Genomic DNA, 13,238 nt, shown 5'->3' on the forward strand with positions numbered 1-13,238 from the left:
CTGATCAACACAGACACAGTGAAGGGCCTTTGTATTGTAAATATTGTGAAGCTCGTGAATTCAGTAAGCGCCTCTCAGATTACATATTTTATCTTTTATATCAGCAACAAGGTATGATGTCCGAAGTGTCAGGAATTTCAAAACTAAGGTTCAAGGACACCCTCTCTGAAGCACAACGATTCTTTGGCGAATACGGAGGAGAAAGTCTGCCAGAAGGCTGTAAAAATATTCTTGAGGTGAACACATCTGTCAAACCTGTTCATGTGAAGGGAGATCAATCTAAGTCTATACTGTTTGATGCATGCATGTTGGCAAAAGAGATTGAGAAATTGAGCCCAGGGATTAAATGGAAGGTAGCAAGTAAAGTATGGGTGGAATTGTTGTCATATGCTGCGAGTCGTAGCAGAGTAAAGGCCCATGTCCAACAACTAAGTAAGGGTGGTGAGCTTATTACTTTTGTTTGGCTGTTGATGGCACAGTTTGGCTTGAAAGAGCATGCTTGGGTTGAAACCCGTACCAGAGCAAAGCTGGATCTTAATAAATGACCAAATATATAGGTTATGTACTCAATGATAAATAAGTATGATGTACCTAATAATTTCTTCATCATTGTCTTCATCAATATCATAAATAGTTACCATAAATATTATGAAATAAAACGTGTGGATTCATTTGCTTTCATTGACATCATTTTCTTTGTCCAAATCAAATTATATTTGAGCCAAGCACTGTTGCACAATTGTAATGTTTCTCTTTACAAGCATGTAAGATCTCACTAAGCTGAGTTTCAATTAACTCAAATAGTAAAACTCGTAATTTCGTAACATTAATTTTATGAGATGTTGGAATGAGCTTTTGAATTACCTACTTTTAATCCTTTTCTGCCGCATTGCTCTTTTGTCTTTTTAATCTTGAAAGCCATACAATAGACAATAATCTCATAACCCCCCTCCAACTCACCCCTCTCTCCTACATTTTTAAATGTCACTGACTCACTATCCACATATTTGGTGTTGTACCAATTTTTGCCCATTGCACCCAATCTTGGCTTACTAAACCCATTAACAATGGAGAAAATCATTGCTTCACACTCTAGGATGTCGCTTCACAGTTCACACAATGTCCACACTTTTCACACCAAGTGTCTGTTTGGAAATAGCTTATTTAGCTAAAACTGAAATTTTTTTGTTAAAAGTACTGTAAATAAAGCTAAAAAGTAACTAGAATAGTACAATAAGACTCATGAATAGTACTAAAACGTCCAATACAACCTATGAATAGTAGCAAAAATAAATTAAATAATAAAATAAAAAAGTTAACTTTTTAAACCAATGTTAAACGCACGCCAATTGTCTACATTTTCGATATAATGTCCACACTTTACACATAATTCAGTAACCTTAACAATGTCAATACCAATGCCAAGATTCGAACAATATATAGATGGTTCTCATCTCCTTGGCAATCAATTTTCTCATCAGCTTAGCTCTCATCACTCAGGGTTTCCGGTTTTTTAATGTTGGGTAGAATTTTTGGTTAATCAAGTAGTGTAATTAACACGCGCTTGCGCTAGTTTTCTTAAGTTTGTAATTGTCTGTTTGTAATTCTTTGCACTTCATGTCTAAAATCATATCTATTTCTTATTTTTCTGAAGTAAGCAATATATTGCATTCAAACCATTAGTTTTTTGTCACTAAAATTGACACAAGGTTGATCCAAGATTGAAGAATGTAAATATTTGTTAGATAAAACAAATTTAATAATAATTAAAAAAAAATCTTTCATTTCAGACAGAAGGAAATTCTAATTTTTATCTCTAAACAAACTTACTTAAACTAATTTACCAATAAGTTTCATAATGAGAAAAATAAATAAATATTTTTTAAAACAAAACAATATGTCATTTTCTTTTTCTTTTTATTTTTTCCCTTTTTTAAAAATGTAAAAATATCACTAGTTAAGTCAAAAGAACAAACCCATTCCATGAAATTTATTCATGCTTCAGGTTTTTCTATTTTTATTTTGAGAAACTTCGTTGTTTTCTTAGTAAAGATGGGACCAAAAAAGACTAAATTTATACTAAAATCTTCTACCATTGAGAAGTTTAACCACTATTAAATATAACCTTTTGGAATGTACACATTTTTAAACTAGTATTACTATTTTTGTATATATTCTAATAAGTATCATATTTTACTAAAAAAAAAAAAAACCTAATACGAGATTGATAATTAATTACAAAACACAGTTATTCTCATAAGATAACCCAGATAATAATGTTTATATAAAATCAAGTTAAGAAATGTGACTAATTAAGACTAATTTATTTTTTTTTGTATTCATTAAGACTCAAATTCTAGATCCTCTAAAAGGGGGAAGGCATGAAATTTTCTGTAGGGAAACAATATATATATATATATATATATATATATATATATATATATATATATATATATTAGGTTCTAAAGATTTAGATTTAAATATTTAGAATCACATTTGTATTTTGTTGGCAAACCGAGAACAAAACATGTTTAGTTTAGGTTTTAGGCAATACTTAAAAGTGGGTGTTTCACGGTTCAAGTCCAGCTAAGTGCAAAAAAAGGGAGTGTAATTCTGCCTTGCTCGACCAATTGAGAATTAGGCTCGATCGATTGAGAATCATAGCCATAGTTTTTTTTTTTTTTTTTTAAAGATTTTTAAGCAGGCCCAAGCCTGGAAAAACATTTAGGGTTTCATCTAAACTTCTCCACATATAAAAAGGGAAACCCTAGCTATGTTTTGAAGACTTTTGAAAGACTTGTGTGTTACTGTTTGTGTGTTACTGTTTGTGAGATCTAAGATGATTTGTACCTTTTAACAACATAAGAGTCTACCGGAGTAAGAACTACAATAAAACGTTAGAAGAACATAGTTGATGCATCAAGATCATTACTGATAGTGATCTAAAACTTTTGAGTAGGATCTCAAAGTCACAAGCAAGGCAGCTTGTGTTGGTGTAAATCGAAGAAGAGGAGTCTATGGATTCGGAGCTTGCACATGGTCGTGTCAGTAACTTACTACTGGAAGTAGTAATAAATTTAGGATTAAATTTGATTGTAAAAACTTCAATTCTCTTACAGTGGATTTGGTTTACCTTGAGGATAGGTAAGTTAAATATTTTCCAGCTTTTTACCTTGAAACGGTTCGTTTAATTGATTTTCCTAGGTCATCATATTGTGGTGTTATTTACTTTTGAAAGTTCAAAAAGTGTGTAAAATACCTATGAACGTTTAGACCCCAATTTACAAATTACCAGCACAAGCTTATTATCAAACAATGTATGTGCGAAATATGAAAATAAGATAAATCAGAATTGCTAAAACAATCTAAACCGAAATTAATTACAACCATAGTAGCAATTAAAATTTAAAGATTAAAGGAAGAAAGACACAAATACAAAGACAACACAACGATGTGTTATCGAAGAGAAAATAGAAGTCCTTGGCAAAAAACCTTTCCGCCATCCTCCAAGCGATCAATAATCCGCTAAAGAATAAAATTGGGATACATGAATAGCAGAAGAGCCTCCAAGCCTAATCTACCCAGTGCACCTAAGCCCTCCTAGCTTCTTGCTCCAACAAGGTTACGTTGAACCTTGTCTTCTCTAACTTATCAGATCCCACAATAAGCCCATTGCATTAACCAAAATGAATTGGTCCCTTCTTAACTGCTTCCCAAACACCAAAATGCCTTCTCACGGATATGGGTATGGTGAGATAAGGATTTGACTAATGTACCTCTCAAGGATATAACAATGGAGAGGGTGAGAGTAGAGGAATTTGGAGAATCAAAGGATGAAGATTGTGGATAAGTCAATCTTGTTTTTCTCTAGGGTTTCTCTCTTAAAATTCTCTCTGGAGCTCTCAACATTTCATGGGTATAAGGGTATTTATAGTACGGTTTGTATGGAATGCAAAGAGTCAGTTACAGTCAAACAGGGCATTTTGGCAACTCGATCTCGCGACTGGAACGAGTTGCAAGCTAACTGCCTAGTTAGCTTGAAGTTTTGTCTTGTGGTGCAATAGTTGGTGTGACCCTTCAGCTCCCCCTGCATGCTTCACACGTGTGCCTCCTTTGGTGACTCACCAATCGCGAGTTAGTTGCGAAATCTAGTCGCGAGGTTCTTCTTGAATGCACACTCTTGAGCTTTTCTTCACACTCTCTCACACATTGTCCTTACATGATTCCTACCTAAATACAAGGTTTTGAAACCTAGACCGTTCATTGAACCGTAAAAAGAAGTGGTTCAAAGTTTTTAAGGTCGAACCAAGGTTGAACTGGGGTCGAACTGTAATGATGTCATAATTAGTTTAATAATTAATTAAAGCCTAAATATAAATATTAAATTTATAAAACTAGCAAAATTGACTAATATATCTATATATGTGAGGGAAATTTAATGATTTTCAAGTATATATTTAATAATTAAATAAGAATGTTAATAAAATAAAATATTAACCATGAAAACATTAAAATTTATGATTAATTTTAAAGTAAAGTTGAATATCTTTGAAGGATTTTAATTATAATTTTTTTTATTCATTGTAAGAGATGGATAATTTAATTAAGTAGAATAAAATTGTGTTAAGTTGTTTTTATAAAATAAAAAAAAATTTGCTAAGGGGTTGGATCGCACGGTTCTTGACACCGGTTCATGCAGTCCAATTCCGGTTTTAGGGGTTCACGGAATTAACTAAAAATACGGTTCTTTATGCTTAAAAATCGGTTTTCATCTCGGTTCTTGGTTTTCACGGTTCGACCTCTTGGTCCGGTCTGGTTTTGAACACAGTACCTAAATACAGGGTTTTTAAATGCTGAATTACAAGTAAATTTGGCACGGAATAAAGCCAACAAAATGATTAAATAAATTCAACCTTACAACTTTTCTGCTGCTTTGCATGATATGATTTATTTGTGTTTAACCTAGATCTAAATAATTAATCTAAGTAATCACTTGGTTAATATATTAGGTTAAACAATCTGGTTTAAGGGGTCTAAACGAACAAATATATATATATATATATATATATATATATATATATATATATATATATATATATCAAGGGAAAGGTATTAACCAGGATTGTTTTGAGGGAAACAACCAATTATCGAATTTATTAAGGCATATCACTAAAGTGAAGCTAATATGGCAAAAATGGAATCTCAGGAGCTTTATTCTCTTTTGCATTGTGGTTCAGATTTTTTTGGTTTTTACTGCACCCTTGAGAAAGAAAACGGCAAACAAAGCTTTCATCATTATCATCTGGGCAGCTTACTTGATTGCAAACTGGGCTGCTAGCTTTGAAGTTGGACTAATCTTTGACAGTGAAGAGAAATATACTGCCTCTGGTGCCTTCAATAATACTGCTAGTTATCTTGTGACGCCGAACCATGGTCTCTTTGGTACTCTCAGTTCCAAGATCAGGGATGATACTGGTCTTCTTCTGGTGATGTGGACACCTTTTCTATTGTTACTGGTTGGTGGCCAAGACAGAATAACTTCTTTTGCTGTTGAGGATAATGAGTTGTGGCTTAGGCACTTGATTTGGCTCTTGCTCCAAATCCTCACCACTTGTTTTGTATTTTATCAATCATTTCATCTAAACAACCTATGGGTCCCTACAATATTTATCCTCCTTGCTGGAACAATCAAGTATGCAAAGCGAGTAGCTGCATTGTATCTTGCAAGTTCGGATTGTCTTGGAATCTTTGTTCTTAGAGAACCTACCTTGGGCCTAACTATGAGAGATTGATGAGTGCATACACACACTATAAAGCGAACAATCTTCCTATTAAAATCGAGTATGTCAATGACGTAGAGTCTGAGACTACAGGTCAAAAAAGTTCAGACACTACATTTACAAGGGACTCATAGTCAATCTCATGTTTAGCTCTCGTGAGCATACAGAGTGTTAACGTATGTATCGTATTGTGGGTTTGGCCTAACTAGGTACTTGCTTCTATAGCACACATTATACTACACTCTTACTTGTACTGCAATCATATTTTCTTGTACAACACTCATATGCCTCCTATATAAAGGCACTCATGTATATTATTTCAGTGAGAAATACAATACTATTGAATTTAGTATTTCTAATATGGTATCAGAGCCACTGCTCTGACCTTGTCTTAGCAGTTTTGTCTTCATTGGTGTAACTTCATTCTTAATATTGCTTCCGCTATCACAACAACTGCCACAGCCTTTCGCCGTTGAACCTTTGAGTCTTCTAGACATCGTCCTTGGGTTCCGGACCTGTAGCAGCCGCCGTTGAGGAGTTCGAACACTGCAAAGACCACTGCCTTTTCCGGCACCGCTGTGAATTTTGCTCCGATAAATTTTCTGAAGGTACCTCTGCCTTGCTCAAGAATTCTTTAGGAAACAAAGGGTGGAAGATGCATCGAAGCTATTAGAGATCCAGCTCAACTACTTTTATGATCTTCTCCATAACAAGGTGCTAGTGGCAACCTCCCCGATGGGAATAGCAACTCGGATTGTATCCACCGAGTTAGTTGTCGCAGCCTTTGCACTTTTCCTCATCGTAGAAGAGAAGGGAACTTTCGAGCAGACATTTGATGTCTTTGTGACCTACGCCTTGTTCTTTGGTGTTTTAGGCCTGGATATGGTAACTCTCCTCTTATGGTTTTACTCTGATTGGACTGTTGCTTATCTTAAAAAGTTCGATAAAGATTCCCTCACATTCAAAATCATCAACAAGCTCCTCTTTCCCAAGAAGCAAAGGCAGGAGAAGCAACCCAAGAAAGTTTCCCTCCTATCCAAAATCATCAACAAGTTACCCTTTCTCAAGAAGAAAAGGCTGGAGGAGCAACTACGGAGAATAAAAAAAGTATTTTCTAGGAGGTGGTCTGAAAATCTTTCTCAATTCAACTTCCTAAATTATTGCCATAATGAAAAGCCACCAAGAAGAAGTAAAACCATCGGCGAGATCTTCAGAGATTTTGAAGATCTCGGAGTATTTGACAAACTACAATATTTGCTGGACTTTACTAACGATTTTATTTATTTTATTATTTATTATTTGTTTTATTTGCCGAGGGACGTCAGGAATTTTGTAGAACAGAAGGAAACTGACTTGATAATTGGGATGAAATATGTGACTTCTCATCAGTTTGATCCGCATCTATGGGAATTTATCTTCCACGAGCTGTTAGAGAAATCATACTTTGCGGATGATTCGGAACAAGCCAAGAGAATAAGCTCAGCTAGAGGTGAATGGATTCTTGAGAACGGTGACTTCGATTACAGTCTTATCTCAAGTAAGTTAACGCCTACGTCAAAAATGTTGCTTATGATGAAAGCCTTCTACTGTGGCACATTGCTACTGAACTCTGCTACAACAATAATGATCAACACAGTCACCAGTCTTCCGTTAATCCTTTGGATTGTGAATATTGTGATGCTAATTAATTGCTCCAAAAAGTGCCGCATGGTTGTTAATTAAATTCTGGAAGAAAGATGATCCACAAAAGCGCTTGCATGATGACCGTGAAATCAGTAAGATCCTATCAGATTACATGTTTTATCTTTTATATCAGCAACAAGGTATGATCTCCGAAGTGTCAGGAATTTCAAAATTAAGGTTCAAGGACACCAGCTCTGAAGCGTCACGATTCTTTAGCGAATATAGAGGAAACTGTCTGGTATGCGGCTGTAAAAATATCTATGAAGCACGGGTGCGTTTCGGGATTCGGGTGCGGGTGCGGGAGCGGGTGCGGGACTCGGCAATTTTTGAAAAAGTAGGGTGCGGGTGCGGCGATTAAAAAATTATTAAAAATATTTTTATTTATATTTTTAATATATTGCTAAACATACTTTTTTCACATTATATAAATATATACCAAATTTAAGAGCAATGGTAAATAATAACTAGAATACAGAGAATAGGAGAGAGCCTAGCTGAAGAGTGAAGGTAGAGAGTGGGAGAGAGGCTCAAGAAAAATGAAGAGAGAGAGGGTTGGGTCTTGGTTTTTTTCCAAACGATGCGTTTGCACCTTTTTTTTTTTTTTTTTTTTTTCCAGCCATACGCACCTGTTGTTGTTGTTGTTTTTTTTTTTTTTTTTTGAATTTCGGCCGGTATCGGCCGATTTCGGCTGGTATCGGCGAATTTCGGCCGGTATCGGCATATTTCGGCCGATATCGGCCGATTTCGCCGGTATCGGCCGGTATCGGACGATTTCGGCCGGACCGATTTCACCCGATACTGACCGATTCGGGCCGAATCGGCGCGATTTCGCGCGCGTCGGCCCGAATCGACGCCGTATTGGCGCGAATCGCGCCGAATCGCGCCGAAAAAAATGTTTTTTATTGCCGGACGCGGCACAGACGCGCAGGCAGCGGCGTCGCCTGTGCGTCGCCGCGTCCGGCCGCGTCCGACGCGGGTGCGGCGGCCCAAACGCCGCACCCGTGCTTCATAGAAAAATATTCTCGAGGTGGACACATCTATCAAACCTGTTCATGTGAAGGGGGATCGATCTAAGTCTGTACTGTTTGATGCATGCATGTTGGCAAAAGAGATTGAGAAATTGAGCCCAGAGATTAAATGGAAGCTAACAAGTAAAGTATGGGTGGAATTGTTGTCATATGCTGCGCGAGTCGTAGCAGAGCAAAGGGCCATATTCAACAACTAAGTAAAGGTGGTGAGCTTATTACTTTTGTTTGGCTTTTGATGGCATAGTTAGGCTTGAAAGAGCATGCTTCGGTTGAGATCCGTACCAGAGCAAAGCTGAATCTTATTAAATGACCAAACATATGCAGGTTATGTACTGAATAATGATAAATAAATATGATGTACCCAATAATTTCTTCCTTATTATCTTCATCAATATCTTAGTTACCATAAATATTATGAAATAAAATGTGTGGATTTCATTTGCTTTCATTGATACCATTGTCTTGGCCCAACTTAAATTATAGGGCAAATTACAAATTTGGTTCCTAATTTTTAGACTGTATTTTAATTTAGTCATTAACCTTTTAAACGTATCAATTTAGTCTCTAATTTATTAGTATTGTATCAAAATAGTTTCCACCGTTAAATAATAGATGAAAAATGCTTATATGGCTAACAACCAAAATAAAATATAATTTTCTTGAATAACATATAATTTTTTGCCATAAGGGTCGTCAAGCTTGACTATTTTTACTTGGCCTAGGGGCATAATGGGCTGGGCATAATAGACTATTAACTAGTTAACGAGCTGGGTTGGGCTGAGCCGAAAAAGAAAACCTCAGCCCATGGGCAATGCCCATTTTGTTTTTAGTGAGCTGGGCTATCAGGTTGGGCCTAATGGGCTACCCATAGGCTTGTGTTATCATATTATTTTATTATTTTTATAAGGAAATAATTAATTTTTTAGAAGGGAATAATCAATCTATTTTTTTAAAGGAAAGAAATAAAGAAATTAATACTTAATTACAAATTTTTTTTACATTCAAATCTATTTAATTTTTTGTTTTGTTTATGGAAACCTATTTAATTTTTTTTATTAAGGCTTTAAATAGTTTTTTATTTTATCTTTAATAAAAAAAATGTCAAATGGTTAATTTAAATTTGCTAGACTACTAGAAAAATATATATTTAGTAAACTAAGTTTAGCATAATTACTTTAAGTATCTTAGTGGTTGAGGGAGATCTCTTAAGAAATTCCTCTATAATATTTTAAGATCAATCATTCATACATTTCCTATATATTTTTGTTATGAATTATGAGTTATTGGGTTGGGCAACGGGTTGGGCTACTAGGCTAGCCCACCGAGTACCCATGGGCATAAATACTAGCCCACGGCCTAATCCACTGGGCTAGTGGGCTACCCATGAGCCTCAATAATAACGGGCCGAGCAGCCCATTAGCTCGTTAGGCCGTCGGGTTTCTGGGTCGGGTTATGGGCCGTGGGCTATTTGATGACCTTTATTTTGCCAATTAGATTGCCACTTAGGCTACATAACAGACTAAACTAAAAGAAAAAAATAAATAAAAAATGAAAAAGAACCAAGTGCATACGCAAGGACAAATTTTAGTTACAAATGTGATTGTAATATTAGGCTACAACCTTATTCAATATTTTTTTTTATTTGGAGGTGAATTTTAACAAATTTACCATTAGATTATATATTTTTCTTATGTCCTTCATACTTGCAAAATTTCTTGAAAATTAAAGATCAATAGCTATGCCATCAATAAATTATTTAAATTGCAAGTTTTTATAATTTAAAAATTATGCATAAAATATAAGATTATAGATCATATAGCAAATAATATCTGATTGACACAAAATTTAATATATATATATATATATATATATATTAAAAATGTAAAGAACATGCAATTTAATGGTTAGATTTTCAAAATATGTAATAATATTTATTTTATTGAGTAAGGTTGTAATCTAAGATTACAACTAATTTTGTAACAACTTTGTCCTATAGTCAAACATAACCTTCAGTTTTTTTTATAAAAAAAAAATTATAAATAAGAAAACATAGCTTCTCAATCTATTTTTTCTTTTTGCACTTCAAGCTAGAAAACATAGCCTTCTAGCTTGCCAATGGCTCTCCCCTCAAATAAAACCACTAAATTAAAAAAATTAAAGGGAAAGAGAAAAGAATATGGCAGAAAACGATTTCAAACATTTGTCCAGGATAAAGTATTTCAACATTAAAAAAAAAAAAAAAAAAAAAGAATGGCAAAAAAAATTATTCAACAATGAGATTTACAAGCACGCATATGTTGACGTTCGTGCAAGATTGAAGTTTTCAGCCATATTCCAAAATGGCAGGCAAAAAAAAAATCTTCAAGGTATGCATGAATCATTCCATTTCGAAATATATGTGGGCTACCAAATCGAGTTAACAATAATAATCATGTCAGAAACCCAGGAATGGTGGAGGATGGGAAGTCCTGGTAGAGAGAGAAGGATATGTTGGTGGTATTAGAATATACATGAGAGGAGTTTCAGAAATGAGCATTGAAAGTTTTGGATTCTTGGTTGGTGTTGGGATGCCAAGAAAATGACATTTTTTCTTGGTGCATGAAGCTTAATCTTTGGTTAAACTTTTTTTGGATGTGGTTGTTTCCAACGAAAATTTCCAAGAAAGATTTTGCTTTTTGGATAAATCAAATTTCCAGGAAAGATGAGAGAGTGCAGAAAGAAAAAAAAAAAGATTGAAGGATGTGTGTGTCTGTGTTTTTTTTTTTTTTTTTTTTTTGAAAGTGCACTTGGTTTTTTTGATTTTTATTATTCTCTATTAATATAGGTTACATGTAGTCCAAGTGGTTATCAATATTTTCTATTCATCATTTAATGGTGGGGATCATTTTGACACAGTATCAAAAGTTTAAGTACCCAATTGACACTTAAAAGACAATATTGATATACAACATAAAAGTAAGGACTAAATAAACAATTATGGACACAAGATATTCTAACCTTATGCTATTCTCGCTTTAATTTTCTAAATTCTCTTTTTCTTTTTCTTTTACATTAATTTATTACAGTTTTTGGTATCACAAATTGAATCTGTTTGGAGTTCTAAAGCAAGACCATGAAACTCCTTGTAACACCACTTGTGTGAATACTGACACTTTACCTTCTCATTCTGAAGTGTTTACTTTTTTTTTTTTTTTTTTTTGAGTAAAAACTTATGGATACAATATATTAGGACCTTATGCTATTCTCTTTTAATTTTCTAAATTTTATTTTCCTTTATCTTTATTTTTTTTTTTAGAAATAATTATAATATATTGCTAACTTCGCAGCTCGAATCATTTTTCCCCTAAACCCCCAAACACTTTATACATGGAGATGTATCAATTCAGCTACAAAACATTTGACATCTTTTTCATTTCTTGGTTATGGGTTATGGTATCAGAGAGTGGAACCGTTTGTTGTTCTAAAGCAAGACCATGAAACACGTTGTATCACCACTTATGTGAATACTAGCTCTCTGCAATTTTATTCATAAGTTTTTATATATATATATATATATATATATATATATATATATATATATGTTTATTTTTTTGAATCCACATGAAGATAAAGACTGTGCAAAATTACTAGCAGTTTAATTTACAATTCCACGGCCATTCTTCATGTGGTTACTATTAGGATTTAGCTTATCTCCAGTATTTTTTTAAGTAGAATTTCTTTTTGTTTTAATGAGAAATTGTCACATTACCTACTAACTAAATGATAGGTAGAGATTAAAACCTACTACAACTTGTCATAGTATATTTAAAACAACAAGAAATGTTCAGTTAAAGTAGTACTAAAAGTAAGCCAAACCCTTACCATTAATCTTAAAATTTTGTTAGTCAAATACTTCAAAAAAAATGAATGAATCAGATAATAAAAGTACCAATAAAGCTTGTTTGTGAAACTTTAGAGATTAGGGGCCGTTTGGTAATGTTATTCTAGTAACGTTGTTTGTATTTTTTGGAAATACGTGTGGGTGAAAAAATATGTGAAAATACGTGTAATATTGTTTAAAAACTGAAATGTGTTGCTTAAAATTCGCTCATTTGAAACATTAGATACCAAAAAGGCTCAATGTGGAAACTTTTGAGACACAACGTATTTTTCTTAATTTTCTACATTGTATTTTTTTTTTCTTTAACATTTCTTGACTATGGGTTATGATATCACATAGTGAATCCATTTGGAGTTCTAAAGCAAGACCATGAATGATGAAACACGCTATAACACCACTCATCTCAATACTAACACTTTGCCTTTCATTTATAATAGTCTCATAAATTTAAACGATTAACGTATGAGATAGGAGTATCAATAAAGCTGGTTTTTAAAAATTTTAGGGACTAAAATCACTCCTTTGAAATGTTAGATACTAATAGGACTCAATGTGGAAACTTAAGGGACAAAATGCTTTTCTTTATTTATTTAATTTAAATATGGACATGATGTATTTTTTTCTTTATGCTATTCTCTCTTTTGTAACTTTCTATCTTCTCTTTTTCTTTTACACTTCTTAATTATGGGTCATGGTATCACGAAATGAATTTGTTTAAAGTTCTAAAGCAACACCATGAAACACATGTTGTAACCCAACTTTTGTGATATCTTCTCTTTTTCTTTTACACTTCTTAATTATGGGTCATGGTATCACGGAATGAATTTGTTTGGAGTTCTAAAGCAACACCATGAAACACATGTTGTA

This window comes from Castanea sativa, chromosome 3 (assembly GCF_040712315.1).
Source record: "Castanea sativa cultivar Marrone di Chiusa Pesio chromosome 3, ASM4071231v1".
Classification (NCBI taxonomy): Eukaryota; Viridiplantae; Streptophyta; class Magnoliopsida; order Fagales; family Fagaceae; genus Castanea; species Castanea sativa.